The sequence below is a fragment of the Hydractinia symbiolongicarpus genome, chromosome 3 (assembly GCF_029227915.1).
Source record: "Hydractinia symbiolongicarpus strain clone_291-10 chromosome 3, HSymV2.1, whole genome shotgun sequence".
In the NCBI taxonomy this organism is placed as follows: Eukaryota; Metazoa; Cnidaria; class Hydrozoa; order Anthoathecata; family Hydractiniidae; genus Hydractinia; species Hydractinia symbiolongicarpus.
This window is the reverse complement of record NC_079877.1, coordinates 14,794,387-14,814,475: the sequence shown is the minus strand read 5'-3', so window position 1 is coordinate 14,814,475 and position 20,089 is coordinate 14,794,387.

Genomic DNA, 20,089 nt, shown 5'->3' with positions numbered 1-20,089 from the left:
GTACAATCTTTAAAAGTCAGTCAGCTATTGAATTTGTAAAAACCGTTTTTTATCTTTCTAAGAAAATTTTAAGAAAATTTCTCCCTGAAAGAGTTATCGAATCTTACGTTCGTGCGACGTTGGTACATCGTCGTGTTGAAGTATAAATCCGACGTCTGATAACCTAACGTGGAATCGACGTCGGTTTATGGTCGATATACAACGTCGGAAATTACGGCGTTGCACCAACGTTGCAACGAAGTGGCCGACGTCGCGACGTAGCAGCGACTAGCATCAGACGTCTGCTCGAAGTTGTGTGCCTGCTGGGATAGAGTTCATCTTCGCGAATTCTATAAACTATTGTTTTAACATTATTAAGATTTCGGATTACATGGGAGATCTTATTAAAACAGGCAGTCTTTTTCTTTCCTCCTTCTTTTTCAATCGATTTTTTTAACCGATTGCCGTAACGTGACGTCTTTTAAAGTCCGACCTGACCCACGACCTAGCTTCGCCGGCTGCGTGCGTACCTTGGCTTTCGCGAAATTAGAAAGAATGAAGACTGCGTTATGAATTTGATCACAAATATTGTATTAGACTGTTATTTTATTATTATTTGATGAGCTATGTTAGATACTGCTTCAATTTTCGTTTCCAGGTAAGTTTTTAACGAGATGGATTTTGTTTAACAAGCCGAGCTCGTCCTTTTGAGGAACCCAGTTTAAGATGCCATATTGATTATACTCCAGCTTGTTCACCAAGCTGCGAATCAAAACTTTTTGAAGCGAAGATAAATATTTGGTTGAGTTAGTATAATTACTTTGCTGCCTAAATTTAAGTTCTTTTAACGTTTAAGATATTCTCTTCATTGTGCCTATGTTTTTACATATTAAGATGAAAATATCATCACAATTTCTAGACATGCGTCAATCTGAAACAAACTAATTTCAAGATTCTAGCTACAAACGTAGATTTCAAGGCAGCATCCTGCTGAAGCCGGCTAGCCACAGCTAACTTGGCACACTTATAGTACGTCAGAAAAGGAACAAAATGGCAGCAATAAATTTTTGCTTGCGTTAGCACATTTTCTGTGACGTCACCAGAAGCTTGAAATTTGTTAAAAATACCACTATCTGCTTAAAATTTAATTACTTTTGTTCCAGAGCGAATTTTTGCATTCTGTGTGAATTTTCTTAAAAATAAATAAAAGATATTTAACATATTTTCCCATTTTTACGTGGCTCGCATAAATAATTGCCAAAAATTGCCCGAAAATCCGATTTTTGGGTAAAACCGAACAAAATCGGAAAATAGAATTAATCACGTGTCCAAATTATGCAACATGATTCTTCTTAATAAAACAAAGTTTTGTTGCAAGTTTCAAGTTCTAAGCATATTCCTAACATGAGTTATTAAATTTTCCCCATTATAGAGATTTCATAGAGATTTCTACGGGTAGTTTCGAGTAATGGCCAATATCAGAGCAATATTTGAAAGGTCTGGAACCTAAAGATGTGGCATGCAGGCGTCTAATAGATAAATATTGAAGCTCAGTAGTTTTATAGACATATAACATAGCAATAACGAGTTATTAAAATAAAACCGGACTTAATAGGGTTAAAGTTTGGTCTATTATTATTTACATTTATGTTGGGGTTGTGGATCTCTAGCTAGCTCTTTAGTTACCTCTAGCTGAAGAGTAAAAGTAGCTAAATGCAGTTTGGCTAGCTGCAACAAAATTTTTAATCAATGTTTCTTACGCTAATCGCAGTTAGTAGGTAGCGACACCTTTTATTAGTGTCATGAAAACTTACTATGCAAAATATATACCATAAAAATATAAAATTAATTAATAAGAGGTACTTATCTGATTGTTTTTTATTTAAAATAACTGCCATGTTATATCTTCCAGTAGAATTTGAAAAAACTTGCTAACGTCTTCTACAAATTCCTTGAAAGTTTATTATAGTACCTGAAAACAGGAAAAAGACAAAAGAGAGCAACGAAGAAACTGAAACTGTACAGTATCATTCAAATTACAAAATACATTAACTTTCAAATATTTGGTGCAAATTCAATTCCTTTTTAACTGATTGTACCTTATGCGTACAACTTATTTTTGTGGATTTGGCTGAAAAGTGCAATAATAAAATCTGTGAAAAATTTTAAAAATCTCTTATCCGTAAAAATGTTCTATTTGTTCGTACTTTAAACCAGAACCTAGGACATCGAGTTCTTTGTTGCACATTTGAAAATATTTTTTTCTGAATACCTTTACTACCTTTTTGGCATCTGCAAAAATTTATACCTCATATTTCTGGAAAATGAAGTCATCTAAAAATAAAGCATTTTGGGCCAGATCCACAAAAATTGTGTACGCATAAGGTATTAATTGCCGGTCTCCTCCATCCCCTTACAACCGGACCTATCCTCACCGATATATCTCTTTATTGTCCTCACATAATTTTTAATTTTTTTCCTTCTTGGTTTAAAATCAAGACTGTGTGATATCTTAGGGGATCATAAGTATCATCATGGCCAGCTAAAAATTATCATATAATAAAATCTTTTCATAATACTCATTTTGAGGAACATTAAAGTGTCAGATTTTACATTTCAGGATTTACTGACATTGGTTTCAATAGTTACCATACTCAATGATGGATCATACCTAATTTGTAAAAACTTTTGCAAAATAAACACAAAAAGTTCAAATCTAATTTTTGTGTTAACTTAGTAAAACTTGAAACTTAGTAAAGTCAATCACAATGTAATTTAAATTTCATTTTATGCAAAAAAACATTTCTTTTTTGGCTTAAACGTTTTCTCTCAGTAACGTTTCCATAAATTAAGTTATATGAACCCCTGGCATAATTTTAAGTATATATACATACGCAATATATGTAACTAAATTTTTAGAATGTCATACACTGTATGCTTTTATTAACACATAAAATTTAGTACAAAAAAGGGGGAGGAAACCAAGAAGTGACCCACTTTTAAATTGACTTAGCTTAATGTTAAAAACCTTTTGTTTTACATTCTTAGAAGGAAAAAAGACAAGAAGGTAAATCAACCCAAAAGTCAGGTTACAAACTTGATTATATTAGGGCCTTCAGTAACTTAAGACTTGGTATGTGTTAATGAGCATGTATTTTAGACAAAAAGCCTTGTAAATAAAAGATTTTTCAGTGTTAAATAAGGACAATTTAAATTTGATGCACAAATTATCAAAACTTTAATAAACTTTGAGTGCACACAAATGCTTAGGCTTCTTACAAAAAACGAGGATTAATTTGCCTTTAAATTGAGTTTGTTGATAATAATCACACATCGTGATGCCTGATGTTAGGCAGAGTATTTTTACTTTATTTTAACCATGATTCTTGGATACAGCTTACTATACATTGATATTAAATCAACTATCTGACTTCGGCTTATTACATCCAATAATTACGAATTCATGGGCAGACGGTTGTTTTGAGAAACAACTATTCTGTCTGTTGAACTAAAAATGTTTACCATGATTCTTGGATACAGCTTACTACACATTGATATTAGATCAAGTGTTTGACTTCGGCTTATTACATCCAATAATTACGAATTCATGGGCGGAAGGTTGTTTTGAGAAACAACTATTCTGTCTGTTGAATTAAAAATGTTTACCATGATTCTTGGATACAGCTTACTATACATTGATATTAAATCAAGTATTTGACTTCGGCTTATTACATCCAATAATTACGAATTCATGGTCAGACGGTTTTTATTTTGTTTATTTTCTAAATCAAAATTTTACTTCGCATATTGATTTCACAACAAATATATGAACATATACAATGTTTTTTAATGTATATATTATCTGCAACATAGGTTAATTTCAGTTGTGATTATCATCATGATTGAGATGTGCATATAATACATGAGCAATCTGCAGATGGTGAAGAACAAACTGCATCTTCAATATCATCATCGCAAAACTCGTCAAGGTCTTTCAGCAAGTTAATATACTTTACTATAGTGATATCAAATTTTTTGATGGTTTCATTCGATAATGCTTTCAGCCGTTGCTCTTCCTCTTGTCTGGCTTTCATACGAGGATGTGTATTAACGTACAAGAGACGTTCTTGAGTAATTGGCTCGACAAGTGCCCAATTCCTTTCTTTTTCGCATCTTGAAAATGCAGTGTAAGCTGTACCAAGGTTATTTTTTTCCATCTGAATTGATTGTTGTAACTTGATACGCATGTGGGTGGCAGTTTTACCATCTCCAATCGACATACCCTGACTTTTAGCAATTGTTATCAAATTGTTAGCAAATATATATCCTGGCATCAATGGCAGGCCATTTCTGCTGCAATAATTAGATTCACATCGACCTTCAACAGCAGTAATTGGTATCCATGTTGGATGTTCTGGAATCCATATTGGGCCTTTATAATTTGGGAAATCGACAATGACAGCTATAGGAAATTCAGGTGGTGACATATTTGGCGAATAAAGGATTGCAATTACTTTTCCCATCGCACCATTATTAAGACCGAGGCCCGTAAGACCTTTTTGGTTCTTAGTGAGTATTACAGTTGCACCAACTGCCATTAAAGATCTCAGCGGTATTTGACCCAGTTGCTTATCAGTCAAAGAGTGGTGTTTACCACGGCCTCTTGATGGAATTACAGCAACAGGCACACCAAGGCTAGCTAATTTATTGTGATTTTCCTCGTTAACTTCATTCCATGTTTCCATCAATGTAAGGACACGACCATGCGAAAAGTTACATTTTTCGGTTTGTGGCAAAGCATCTTCGTAACGACTATTTATATCTTGCCAGTCTTATTGAGTGATCGATCCATTACGTATTCTAAGTAGTCGCTGCAAAAAAGCTAACTGATCTGGGCCTTGACGCATTGTTTCTGTAAGAACAATAACATCTTGAAACGAGCGATAGATTGCATAGCCAGCAAAGTTGATTGTCGAATCATCGTGTTTTGGTGGCTGATGTAGATCCAAAGCACGAATTGGTCCAAGCTGACCAAGGTCACCAAAGAAATTGACAGCTGGTACACCACCATAATAATTATCAAAGTCTCCCGTAGCCTCGCATAATCTTTGGCTGCACCAGGCCACAAGAAGCTTCGACTGCATGCTACGTTCATCAATATTAAGTTGAAATAATTTCAGCTCACTGTTTTCATGCATACCTGTATACTTTCTCAGCTTTCTTAGAGATACATCACCCAACGGATAGTCAGAAAGCTGGACAGAATTTAAATTCTTATCTTTTTTCAGTTTGTGTGGTGGTGGAGTCATTGAATGTATAGTGCGACCATTAGGTATGAGGACTGCTGCTGCACCAGTTGGGGCCAAATTCATAACAGCAAAATTTCGCTTAAAAATACGACGAACAATTCTGGTGAGCGCAGTAATGATGAATGTTTTCCCAACACCAGCTGTTCCTTGTATTTATAAACATAATGGCTGGGTACCTGTTGGCAAAGTTCCTTTTGCAACTTGCAATAAATGCTGAAGATTTATACCAATGACTGTTCTCTGTAATTCATTATCATTTAAGATGTTTATTTGGGGTAAGGTACAATCATCAGCCAGCTGCAATTCATTTCTTTCTACTTCTTCAGATATAGAATTTAACCATGTGTCAGCATTAATTGGCCATTGACTACCAAAACTTTGAATTGCATAATTATTCCAATCAAATGTAGGCCCTCCATTGGGAAGAACTTGTTGTACATCCGGCTCATTGATATCAGCAACGTGATGCCTTGCAATATCTCTCATTATCGCTCTGCCTATGTTCATTTGTGCAATGACTGAATTTTGGGAACTTTGAGAACTTGCATCTGTATATTGTGATGATTGACATGACTGATTATCGGTTTCATTATTGATTACACGAGTGTGACTTTGTTTTCTCTCATTCTTTTTATCGAATGATTGTTTAGCCTCCTTCAATGCATCTATTAATATAGGGGGACAGTTTTCAGTTTGAACAAAGGAAGCCAAAGCAGCAGCAAATGACTCATGTTGTCCCTTCAATTCTTCAGTATTATGCCACGTTCCAACAGAAAATATAACGAGCATAGCTTTTGCATAGTCCTCAGTAACAGGCCAAACAGGTTTTGTAGATATTCCTGTAAAAACTGGCACGTGATCTACTTTGCAGGTACAATTACATTTCTTGCTCCAGTTCCATAATGATATTTCTGGCTCAGTTTCTCTACGCTTATCGCTCAAGTATTTATCCAATGTGCTACTATTTGTAAGGGTTCCATCTTCACCAGAAGAATCCAATGCTCGGAAGCCACTGATACCAATGTATCGAAAATTCCTGGTACATCTAGTCAAACGGCCACCACTATTAATAAAATCTGCCGCAGCACCTGGTACATCTACTAGACCAGCAATTTTTTGAAGTAGTCGTTGAGCCAAATTTTTAACAGTGCTTCCATCAGCAGTGTTTTCAATGAGATGCTGATACACATGTACCAAATCTTCAGTTGAGGCTGCCGCCTTGCAAGCATAACCAGCAATGTTTTTTTGAAGAGCCAGAAGATTCTGATCGATAATGACTTGACTGTCACAATTTGCTAGCCAACTAAGCAGACGTGTTTTAACATGCATCATTAGGCGAGGATGATCGCGTGGTCCCTCATATCTAGGATGTTCCCCTTTTGTTATGACAGCATGAAAAGGATGAATCCCTTTGCCACTTGTTTTTTTGGTTTGTGGATCAAGATCACCAAAATAAAAACGACAGTACTTTTTTGGAGCGGTATCCTTTTCCTTATTATTCTTACGACGATAACGCAAACAACTGGAATTACAATTATGGAGACCTATTCTATTACCAAGATAAGTATGTTGCTCTCCAATACCACCTTTATGGTTAGCGACATCTGCAAGTTCTTGCACCAATGGGTTATGGTCTGGAGGAGCTTGACTCCCTTCTGGTGTTGCCTATTGATTTTTGTTCGGAACCCAAGTTCTAATTCCAGAGGCATCTATAATTTCATTCCCCCCAGCAGGATGCAGTGAAGTAAATATGGGTGAAAAAATGTCATCACTGTCTTCATTTGTGGTTTGGAACCAATTTTGAAGTTCTTGTGCAGCAGTTTGGGATGCTTGTGAGTCAGGTACATCATTCGACAATCCATCCATGATTGTTTTGACCCTTTCAGCGTGTTTAGAGGACGATATAATTGCGTGACCATGTATCTCACCTCGACCTTTAGCGAATTCATATCGCCACCAACTATCATTATATTGAAACACTTTCTTGTTGACTGTGGCAAAGTAATTTATAGTCCTTGTGTGTGTGACGATATGAAGATTTTGTAGAATCATTTCCCGCTTAAATTTGCTGTCGTTTTCCATTTGTTGCCGCACAGTATCTTCGTTTAAATTGTTTATTAAGGCATGATACTTAATAAGTAATTCATGTAATGGTTTCCAATGAAATTCTGCACAACAGTTGGTATCAAAATAGGCCGGTAAATCGCCAAACTCATTTCGTCTGAAAAACAACAAAGCATCCACTTTTTTTTTGGTCTCTCCAGTATGGATCAGTATTCACCAGGTTTTTCCAATACTAATAATTTTTCGTGGAACTGAATCATCGTCATTTTGTAAATTATCTCTCAGTTCAGCAATTGTGAGATGCGCATCATTTAATTGTTGGGAAACAAGAAAGTTACCCTGCTGTAGTGCTTGCATTCGTTAGCGCATATTTAATAAGAAAAATTTTAGGTATGGATGACGCGCTACACGATTATCAGAACAATAATATATATGTTCGATGTATTCTTCAAAGTTAATTTTACTCAACCTTGGAACCGTTAAGTCACAATTTCCATTAATAAAAACAGTTGGGTATGCCATAGTAAAAAAATTAGGAGTTTTTAATTCTCGAATAGGCTGCTCTCGCGTATATTCCAAATTTGCATTCGCAATTGTGCCATGTTCAATAGCTTGATTAACTGCATCTTCAGAGCCCAAGAGCTTCTGCAGTATTGTTCGCAACTCTTTGTCAGCATCTTTAGATTCAAGTGGACAAACTAAACCAGAACGGGTTATACTTTCGTCATCTTGAGGTAAGTTTTCCAGAAATTGATTTTCAGCAGGACCCTTGTGTTCCTCTGGTATAATATGTGGCATTTCAACAACAGGCAAGCCAGGTAATTCAGAACGCATCTCTGGTAAATTTTGAATGCGCTCATATTTTATCGAAACATCCTTATAGTACTCATTCGGTAGGAACTGAAAGTAGCGTCCTTTTAAAGGTTTGTCAATGTGATCAGAGCCATTGTATAGATGTTCACTATTAGTATCTGAATATTCAGTGCCACCTTCTGGGTATCCAAAACACAGCCCTCGTAATGCATTTTCAACTTTATTCCTTTGCACAGTATACTTTTGAACTGAATTTTGACTTCCTTTCTTTTTAATAACCACTATTCCAACCTCAGATGGTAACGATGGCAATTCTTTAGCAATTTGCATTCTCTGAGGAAAACTGATACAATGTCCTTTTGATGCAAGCATGCCATATCGCAGGAGGTGTATATTCATGATAACAGTGATACGACGAATCAATGCTACTTCCAGTATGGTCAAATTTTGAAGATATGGTGGTACCGGTAAAAAATGCATATCGTTATGGCGGATGTTATCGTGTAATGGGCCCAAATCATCATCATCAACTGACAGTGTACCGGAAAATCTAGCAGAAGTTGTTACATTCTTTTTAAAACGACTAAGGCTCTCCCGATGACACCTGTCACACCTTTTATCGCTGAAAATTTTCAAAGGCTTTACGGTAATTGGTTTTGTTTCATTTTCTGCAGTAGGACTGATAGGAGGAGTAGCATGAAATACTGGCCGGGTTTCACGACAAGTTTTACAGGTTGCTAAGCTTCTCACCTTCCTCAAACTGTATTACAGCTGCCACAACATCAGGATTTTGATGAATGGTGGATGTTTCATTTCCATAAATTTGATCTTGTTCAGTGGTCAGGTTGTCTGTGACAATTGTAGGCACTGACTGTGTGGATGGTATGGACTGTGTGGTTGGTAAAATATTCACCTGGTTGTGTGTAATAATTGGAAGTGTATTAGGTGGCGGGGCGCATGTACATTTGCAGGCAGGTGGTTTTTTTAAATTAGCATTTTTCTGCTTATCCATGGCTGTTTTAGAAACGGTTTTTTTTGCAGCTATAACTTATTCGCCTGTGTCTGTTTGTTGTTTCGATATTTGTTTCATTAACTTTAGGTTCTTCATATTTAATATTCAACTGCAGACACTTTAGCTTCAAAGCAGCTTCTTTATTATAACTTGGCTTGCGTTTAGGCTTGACTCTTTTTGGTATTATAGTAGCAGACATATACGATTTCATTATTTTTTCTACTAGGAAGTCTGGATTTTGATTCAACGTAGTAATTTCCATTTCAACAGGTTTTTGATTGGTTATATTTTTAGGATTTTGTGATGACAAACGAGGATATTTTTTAGATGGACTGAGTGATGTGGGTGATGTAACGGAAGGATTGCTCACTTTGTCATCAAAGACCAACGATTGGTAGTGATTTTCATTAACCCTACCAAGCAAAATAAAAGCACCAGCAGTGGTACCATCAGTCAATAGATGTGCCACTTGTTGTTCACCAGGAATATTATGTGTTTCATCATGAGTAGGACTAATAAGGGTATATGGGTGTATTGCAGTACTGGTATCAGATGTTATCAAAATGTTGACGCCCAACATTATTGACGCAGCTCGCATGAACATTTCCACAACATCAACAGTATACCTTGACTGAATTTGCAAGTCCCGTTCCCACTCTTCAGAGCTTATGGATAAAAAGTCTCTGTTAATTTGAAAAATTCCTACATTACTATTTTCGCGAACAAACTTGACCAAAGCTGCTCGTAGTTGGATGTGATTTTGAAAGTGTAGGTCAGGGGGACAATTTGTCTGATCTCAGGGCGACTAAGTTGCTGTACTACAGCTCTATAAAAGCAGTTGCCATCCCCTATTGACACTTCTTGATATGTTATATTTGACAGACCAATACTTCTAGCATAAGCGACTATACGATCAGCAGAATTCGACTGATTTAGAAGATAGGTGGCATAAGATTCCTGTAGTGATATTTGGAAGTCAATATCATTGTTATTAAAGGGTCCAGGATTGCTTTCAATGTCACCAGATAACAATAACAGTAATTTCAAAGATGCAAGATTGATATTACAGCTCAGACAACACATGAAAATTATTGAAATAAAAAGTTTCAAAAAATGATTGAAGTCGTTGTTATTATCCACCTTGTGATCAAAAACCATTCCTGAATAGCTGTGAAAATTTACTGTTTCATTTGTCTTATTTTTGGAGTGGCTAGCAGCTACATTATAAAAAGAACCAATGGTGGCACGATATGCTTGGACAGATATCATGATTAGTTTGTCTGATTGTTCTACAATGCTACAATTGACTACAATGAGACACGATTTCTACGATGCTACGGTTGCTACCGCTACCTAGAGCTGCAGTTAGCACCTAAATGAGATTAAACAAAAGTAAATCTACTTCCTTGCTGACTGTGGCAATGTATTTATAGTCCTTGCATCAAAATACAGGACAGAGCAGGGGACAAAAAAAAGAGATACAAACAGTAAGCTACAATTGCTAGCTAATCTAGCTTACGCCCCAAAATGCAGGGACACAGCGGTTTGAAAAAGTTTAAATTTTGAGCGATATTTGTGGTTTCAGAAAAATACTTTTCAAGTAATGATGGTGTGTAGTTTCGATACCCGTACATGTTTATCTAAGCCTTATTACAAAAGCGACGATTAGTTGCTATTTTTATTCCAAGCATTAAGGTTCAAAATTGTTCTTTTAGCTTCCTAGTATATGCGAAACGTTAAAGCCATGTGAAAAGAATTTTTATTGTGAAGTCCTATCGTTGGAAACCTATCGATGCGTTTATATTGGTAAGTTATTGCACACATTTTTCACAACAAACATTGACACAGATGACACTGATAGACTATCTTCGAAATATTTATTTTATCAACAAAGAAAATAAGAACCGGTTACAGTTACAATTGGTATGTCATTTCGTCTAATTTCAATTAAACTTTTTATCTATAAAGATCATAAACGTGAATAGAAGATAACAAATGTAAAAACTCCCTGTGAGAACAAGAAAATTCTATGAGGGTTGCAAACAAATTTTTTTAAGATGCAACAAACAAAGCGACAACGTGGATACAATTAGAGTTGTTCCAGATATAACATATTTAATTTGTATTAATAGGACCAGGGAGTTCAACCACAAACCCCGCATCGTCATGTTTACATGTACGTCAAGAAAACGAAGACATTTCGAATCTTCCTTCTTCTTATTACTGGATCCAAATTTTTAACACATCTACACGAATGTTCTGCGATCTTGTCACCGATGGAGGTATAAATACTATTTCAGAGCGTAAGAAATATAAATTTAAACGCGCAAGAAATCTTTCGCTTTCATAATATGCAGCGCTACCTTGTGGAACGTATTGTGGTACGTGGGAAGGAAAGAATAGGGGATTAATGTTAGCGTATTTGTCATTTTCTTGCAAATTTACATTCCAATTAAATTTTTAATGCAAGCACAGACGCTTTTTATATCACATTTCACCTTATTTTCGACTCGTTTACATTTTCCTTTAAACTTCACTTCAGATAGATCATACAACCAGAACAATAACTGTTTGCGAGTACTACTTTTAATATTCACATTCTGCACAATTTCATAAAGCATTCTCCGCAAAATTTCGTTCCGCAATCTTTTCCTCTCTGCCAGAAGGTTTTCTATAGTTTACTGCACAAGAAGATAACAATTTCTTAAAACAGAATAACCCTTTTAACTTCTTTACAGGGGGTTGGACACTGATAGCTAACATCACTACCGTGGATGACACAGACACCACACTTTTTTACAGAAGCAATCCGCTAACACTTGGGGAAATGGAGAGAGGAGGCATATATGCGTTGGATATTTACGGGTTGAAATTACTTAAGGATGAAATCAATGCTCGACAGCTACGTATATATTGTCAAAAACAAAGTAAAGGCAACCAGGTTGACATTGTCACACTGAATGATACGGCGGGTTTTGACGTTCTTCGTTACTTTGCGGGTGAAATAACAGGCAGACCGAAAGCTTGTGGTTCGTATAAAATTATGCCTGCTGATACATCCTATTTATCCAGCAGATGTGACCAGTGGCGTGATGGTGGCCTGTGGTCCAAATCAGGGGCCTCTGGTCAATCAAAGTTGTATTATTATACTATGTAAATAGCGCACACTGCGCATATTATTATTTCTGGTGAATATCGATATTGTGACGAGAAATCTGTCTCAAGTTATGCTGGTGAGTGGAAGTACTACATTCGATAGACTATTATCAAATGCTTTGAAAATAATTTAGTTTGCTTTTATATATATATATTCAGCACATGCCTGGTATGCAGACATAAAGTGCTAGATTGAGTTAAGCAAAGTTTCGAGTGGCTTGTATTGTTAGTACGTATCATAGCGTAATTTCATAACAAGTTTAAGTTAAAAAGAATTTGCTAAAAACGTGTTGCAACGTATAAATGAAAACGCATTTAAATATGTTAAATCACAATATATATTTTGAAGAAAGACAACATTGTATTTATTAATAACGTAAAATAACGCTGCATTTGGGGAAAATATTTCTATCATATCCGCCAATTATCCCCAGAAAGCAATCTCGATGTTTAAGTATAAACACATTCCATATTTCTCGACACAGGCTCCTGCCTTAAGTTTGATATGTATCATATTGTATCAAATAATTGTGTTTTACATTTTTGCACTTTTTTTTATGACACTTGGCAACTGATAACAATTCATACCGCCAATAAAGAAATCAAGCAGTTTTAGTGCAATTTTCAATTAAAAAAAAACATGTTAACGATATTTCAAGATTTTTTCAACGTTGGAGTGCACAGCTAATAGAAATTTTTCAGACAGTATCTGTCTGTTTCATGATAGAAACTGGTTTTGTCAACATATCATGGCACGTCGAAAAATCATGGCATGTTGGCACGTTAACTTTCTTGGCACGTATGGCACGTTGGCACGTCAAATATTTTTGGCACGTTAGATCTATCTATCTGATCAAAATTCGAATTATGCAAAGTTTAGCATGACCTACGTGTTTCTCCAATGTGCTTTTCATTCTTAGAATGAAGGTATTTTAAATCTTAACATATAATAGCAATGTACCCACCATTAATAAAAAATGGAGAAGACAAATCAAACATTTTTCAAATACACAGAACACGAAGATAATGATCCCTCCGCAGGGCCCACGCTCTTGTCAACACCAATGGTTTAAACGATTCCCTTGGTTACATTACGATACAAATTAAGCAATCATATATAAATCCTATTTGTATTGATATTTCATCTTCCTTGGTTTAAGGATGCGCTCAAAAAATATCTTTTGGTTTAAACAGGTCTAAACTCAAACTGGTTCCCATGCCGTTTCTGATTTTCAGAGGTCCTCAAGATATTTCAAAAGCCTAAACAAGGTCTAGGAGCGAGGTGAAATAGGATATTGTGTTCTTAAACCTGATTGTCTTGACCTTAATTGATTTACAATATTTGTTTTTAGGTCAGATTGTGTTTTATGTGCTTACTGCATGAAAGATGACAAAAACCAGAGCTTGCTGAGTGAAGGAAACAAGAAACAAGCTTATATAAGTCTTTGTTTTAATTCATGGAAAACAACACCTAAGTGTTTCGAAATTCAACAGCAAACAAATTGCCACAAAGCATCTGCTGCGTTAGAAACCGTTGTCGCGCAATGCCCTAATATTGCAGAAAACATTGTTGAATCGCAGCGTAATGGAAGGAAACATTTTTTCGATGCAATGCGATGCCTCAGACATTTGGTAATGCAAGGAATCGCCATGCAAGGAAACCCAGGAAATGGATACTTCACACAGCTTTTAATGTTACTTGGAACTAAAGATTCTTCCATTCTCTCAACATTACAAGTGTCAAGATTAAAGTACACCCACAACGAAATTCAAATAAGCTTTTGGATTTGATAGCACAAAATGTTGTTCGTGGAAAGCTAAAAGCCATCCGCGAGAATAACGTTTTCGCGATAATAGCTGATGAATACACTGACATCAGCAACCACGAGTAATTATCTATATGCTTAAGAAACGTCGCTGACGATTTACAGATTAAAGATTTTCTTGGTTTCTACGAACTAAATGATATCAAAAGTAACACAATAGTAAATGCAATAAAAGATGTTCTGTTACGATCTCGTCTTTCACTCCAAAGCTATTGGGGACAGACATATGATGGCGCTAGTAACATGATGGACAAAAAATCTGGAGTCGCTACGCAAATTCTTAAGGAACAACTAAAAGCAATTGTTACTCATTGCCACGGGCACTCTTTAAGTCTAGCTGTCAAAGATTTAACCTTTTCGAATGATGTTGTAGTAAACACCATAGGTACCGTTGGAGAGATATACATTTTGATCAAGTACGCTCCGAAAGGAGAGAAAATAGTGGGAACGTTGGATGCAATCATTGAAGGAGATACGAATAGAGAAGAAACAGATATAAAAACACTGGTCTCTTTAAGTAAGTTATGCACAACACGATGGACAGTTAGAGCATCTTGTTTCAACAAACGTTTTGAAAGATACGAATCATTGCAAAAGTTATGGAACGTATGTTTGAGTCGGAAGTTCGTAGTAGCGTCATTGGATGTTAATCGCAAATGGAATCATTTTTTTTCTTTGGTCTCCTATTGAGCCATAGGTTGTACAGTCTTACCGATAACTTATCAAAAACTTTGCACAAAGAAAAGATGAGTGCTGTGAATGGTCAAAGACTGGCTAATCTTACTGTTCATACGTTGCAGGGAATGAGAACAACTGAGGACTTTGACTTGTTTTTTGAGTCTGTAAATTAAAAAACTACAAAACTTGATGTTGAAGAACCAGCATTACCTAGAAAACGTTGCAGAACAAAATATCCGATTATAAATTTCCTTCAGGGTAACGAATGTAGAGAACGCAATGCAGGAGCATTCTATTCTGAAACTCCAGCTGAGCATTACCGCATTATATTTTTTGACGCAATTGATAATGTAGTCATGGCAATTAAAGATCATGTGAGCAATCAAGCTATCAGTTCTTTTCGACCTTAGAACAATTGCTCATAAAGGCTATAAACTCCGAATCCTTTCAAACAGAAATGCTTGAACGTGACAAATACAGAGATGATATTGACATATCAGTATTACCTGCACAGCTTTTGATCCTCCGCACAGTGTTCGTCAATGAAAGTATTACTCATTTTGAAGAGATTAAGAACAAAATTATCGATTTGAGCAAATCTGAACAAAGCCTTATTAGGAACATTATGAAGGTAATGAAATTAGTTCTTGTTGGTGCAGCTACAAGTTCCACTCCTGAAAGAGATTTCGTTGGCACGTAGTTTGAAAACATGGCTTCGATCAACGATGTCACAAGAGCGCTTCAATGCATTGGCTATAATAGCTTTTCATAAAGATTTACCCGACGAAATATCCTTGACAGACGTTGCTAACGAGTTCGTAGCTTCAAAACCAAATCAGATGAATGTTTTGGTAAATTTTTGGATCACGATTTGTAATCTCTGAACAAAAGTATCAAGATACTATTTAAAGAAATGCTGTTTCTTTAGCCATTGTTTCTTCTTTGTCTGGTGACCAAAAATCAAGTAAAACATTTTTTTAAACCCTTTTTATACTTATTGTTGTCACTTCTTTCGCTAAAAAACAAATCCCTGAAATCGGTACAAATGCCGTTTTAGAGGTTCTAGAAAGCAAAATTTTCTTCGTCGCCCAACCATGGTTACCATACCATTTTAGGCATTACGTTAAATTTCTACTAAAAACTGCCCCCCCCCCTCACATTTGAGAACGTAGCGTGGGCCCTGCTCCGTTAATCAGTTATCATTAATTCAACGCCAATTACGCTGGTCTGCTAATTTGCCGTTTTTTGTATATTAATTCCTTTACTCAATACGAATTTCACATTGTCTCCCTTATTAGTCGCCTCTTTAGGCCGCAGGTGTCTTAAAATTGTAACATATTTGCATCCCTGATTTATTGAACAGTTTATTGGAAGCTATAGACGATAAAATGTTTGGAATAATGTAAAGTACAAAAGCGCTTTTCAAAATCAAAAGTGATAAGTGAATAGCCTGGAAAGTTTATATGTTACGTATTACAGACAGGAAGTGACGTCGTGTTATTTAATTTATTCGTACGGAATTGAAAGTCAAAAAGGTCATTCTTAATGAGTTAACTCACTTAAATTACACAATAACCATATAATTAAGAAATAACTTATACATTATATAATTTGAGAATTTACGGAAATATTATTTAGATATAGTTTTGTTAAACGAATAAGTACGTGCATTACTTTATAGTATAGCTTCTTCCTTTTCACCAGTACAGTAATTGTAACAACGAAAGCAAACGCAAGCAGTAGCAAGCAGAAAATAAACAGATAATATAGAAATAAAAATTCCTATTTTTTCTTTAATTAATTAAACACTAAACATATTAAAAAGGGGAAAAATCTTTTATGATTTTGAAAAGAAAAAACATTTATGATTAAACAATGCAATGGTGACGCTTGATAAACTTTTCACAATGTTTTTTTTAATTTTTTCGGTATTTTAACTCCTGCGGTGGGAAAGATCAATTTAATTGAAGTTGCCACATAAAAGCATAAATTAGAGACTACTGTGTCAAGGTTAAGTTTGCATCGCTGTCCCGATGTTTGAAAAGATACAAGATACCCTGGGGACGAGATTATGTTTGACACTAAGAAAATAGCCGAATTAAGTATATTTTAAACTTTTCAGTACATTTAACATTAATATCCCGCTACAATTCATTTGAATATTAAGACACCAATTAAGCAAAAATTCTGAATTATTTGATTACATTAATTTAGCACATTTTTGAAAAATATTTACTTCAAAAAAGAAAGAAAAACTCCAAAACTGTTTCGGCTAAAATATGCGTAGGAAAGGCGTTAATGAACTATTTATAACGTGCATAAATGAAATACTAAACTTCAAGAAATAAAATCAAGAAATTTAAATGAGAACACCATGAGAATTTTTAATGGGCGTGGCGTACCATCAATTCAATAATGCTAAATAATGAGCTATCAAAAGCGTCAAGGCGTAGCTTCTGACTAAAAGCATGCCTGGTTAATGGCAATTTTCCCTCACATTTTCCCCTCACATTTTGGTAAGAAAGTGTTTTACTGATTCTTGCTTTTGATGCACTAAATAACCAAAATTCTTTAAAGTTAATGTTGTTGAGGGGTAAGAATGTTGAATATCTTCAGTTTTTTTTCCGAGTTTAACGTGATATTAAACACAATTTTACTGGCTTTATATGATATCCCGCAAGAAGAAGCAACATAACTTACATTCAAATATTGAACGAAAGCTTTGTTGAAGAAATTTGACAGAAATAAAGTTTAGAATATAATTTGGAATAAAAACTGCCATCATCAGAGAGAACATGTGCTTTTTTTATAAATTATAAGTGGATTTGATTTTTTGTACGTAAGCTTTGCTTTCTAAATGGATTTTATTTTATACATAAAGATAAAAAAAGAAGTGCATAAGAAGTTTTAAAAACCAAATATGAATTTCTGGTATGATGATTTCGTTCATCATTAACATAAAATATGTAAATTCGTATTTAAGCATAGCATATAATTGGGAATAATTCCTCAGTTTTTTTCATGAAGTTTACAATTTTTCTTAGAGCATGTGTTTTCGTCGCTGACCGTTAATATTGGATTAGATTATAAGGCTGGAAAAAAAGTGAGACTTATTATGCAATTATATTTCGTATATGTTTTATATTTAAGAATCTTTGCAATTGTTGATTGAGTATATCAATGCATTTTTCGATCCCAGTGAACATTAACTTACATGGCACTTGTATGCCTCCATCATTACTCAAATTCACCTGCTTCTTCACACGAGTTCAGTTAAGTAGTTCTGGTAAAATAAAATATTGTTTTTGCAAATTTACCATATTTTCTAAACGGTATACCATTCTTCTTTCTTAATACAAACCGCATATTTGTCCTGGTTTCCTTTCCCACTGCAAACTCTCTCCAGTTAAAGGATTCCATAATGTTTTATACACATGGTATTCTTTTCCACGCGACACCACCTCAATGCTTGTTAAACAAAATATTTCATTTAAAATCCAAAAAGTTTTGTGGAAGGAATGACAAAACGGGAATAACTGGTTTATCAACAGCTAATGCTGTGGGGGACAAATTGTCAATGTTTTTAACTGAAAGATGAAAGACACAAAGTCGACCTCCTAACACAATGTGAATTTCACAACCTATAGATCAAGGAGTCATGAAACGCCTTATATATTTTTACAGCGAACGATTGGTTAACATAATGATTCAATGATTCGTCCACAACCACCGAAGATTTCAATACTCCGTGGGGTAAAAATACTTGTTGATTCATGGTGGTAATGTTGTTGCTTAAGTTCCAGATAACGAGGTCGATCGTACCTCAACTGTAAAATTTTTGCAGGAATATCTTTTTGCGGTGGATAAACACTTTGGCCTTAAAAAGCTTTAGTCGAAATTATGGTTAAATAACAGCGAATAACTTTTTCAAAGCTATCCTGAAGTTTAAGGTGAACCGTAAAAAAGACATATATAAATAGTACACACAGATAGTATCACCTTTGCTCTCTGTTTTGGAATAATCTGTAATGGTAGTTTTCGAAGCTTGTTGTTGGCTTTAAGTTTTATTTTTGAAATACCAACTTTTTAGCCAAAATAAAAGTATCTTGACTTTTGATATATTCTTAACTTCTAGAGATAGAGTTTGTTTTGCTTGCTCTGCGTTTTTTCTCGAAATAGGATTCTGCTATGATGTGTGCTACACATAAAATCATGTAGCACTCGCTACATAAAAACTGAACGTCTAATAATATCGAAGTTCTTACTTTTCCTAAATTCCAATCATGAAGAAAATGGTATAGTTGTCCATTTGTGCTGTTCCTGTTGCAAACTGCTGTTTGTTAAAGTTTTGTGGAAACTGTTGTGGAAATTGACCACATGCAATGTACGGAAAGAACGAATTTTTGTAGATTTAAATTCACTGCACGCTGTTTTCTAGCTATTGTTTTTTTATGTTTTGTGTTAAAAACTTCTGTTGGACAGATTTGTATGACAGTTTTTCGGAAAAAAGTACACTCTTTAACGTTTTGCTTCTGTTGGAATATTTGCAATATTTTAATTTAAAATAACAGAAGAGAAAAATTTGTAGAGAGTAAATTCAAAATCGTTTTTTTTAACATATTGTTTTAACATCAGTATCTATAACCAGAGTTTGGAACACATTGAATTTCTATCTAGAGATCTGTACATCATTTCCACAAGTTTTGCGGTCGGCAAAGTTCATTGCGGGAACTTACTTTTGGAAAGGATTAAAAATGACTGAATGTTATGGCTAAAACCTTTTTATTGTTTTTTGTTTTGACATGTTTTTCTTTTACAAGGGAGGTCATATGCAATATACATATACCTAAATTTTTATGGAATAAGATTGCATCTTGCATCTTGCAAATTGTATTCTTTATATTTTGTAAAATCTCTAATTAGTGAGGACCGTATGCAACATACTGAAATGAATGACTTTCCCGACGTTACATTTGATGTGTTACAAACCCTGGTCTTTGACATTTGTGTGAGATTTTATTGGTAAAGACAATAGTCAAACATGTCAATTGATTTGACATGTTTGAATTTGACATACTTGAATATTTGGTCTGAGGACCAAACTCAAATCTGTTTATATTTTACGCTAGTTTACTCAGTAAATTATTCATTTTTAAGGTAAAAATATTGTGCAAGACAGCAATATAAAATATACTAAAGGAACAGACTTGTTATTGTTTTTGTTTACACTTCACGTAACTTTAAAGAGGAAT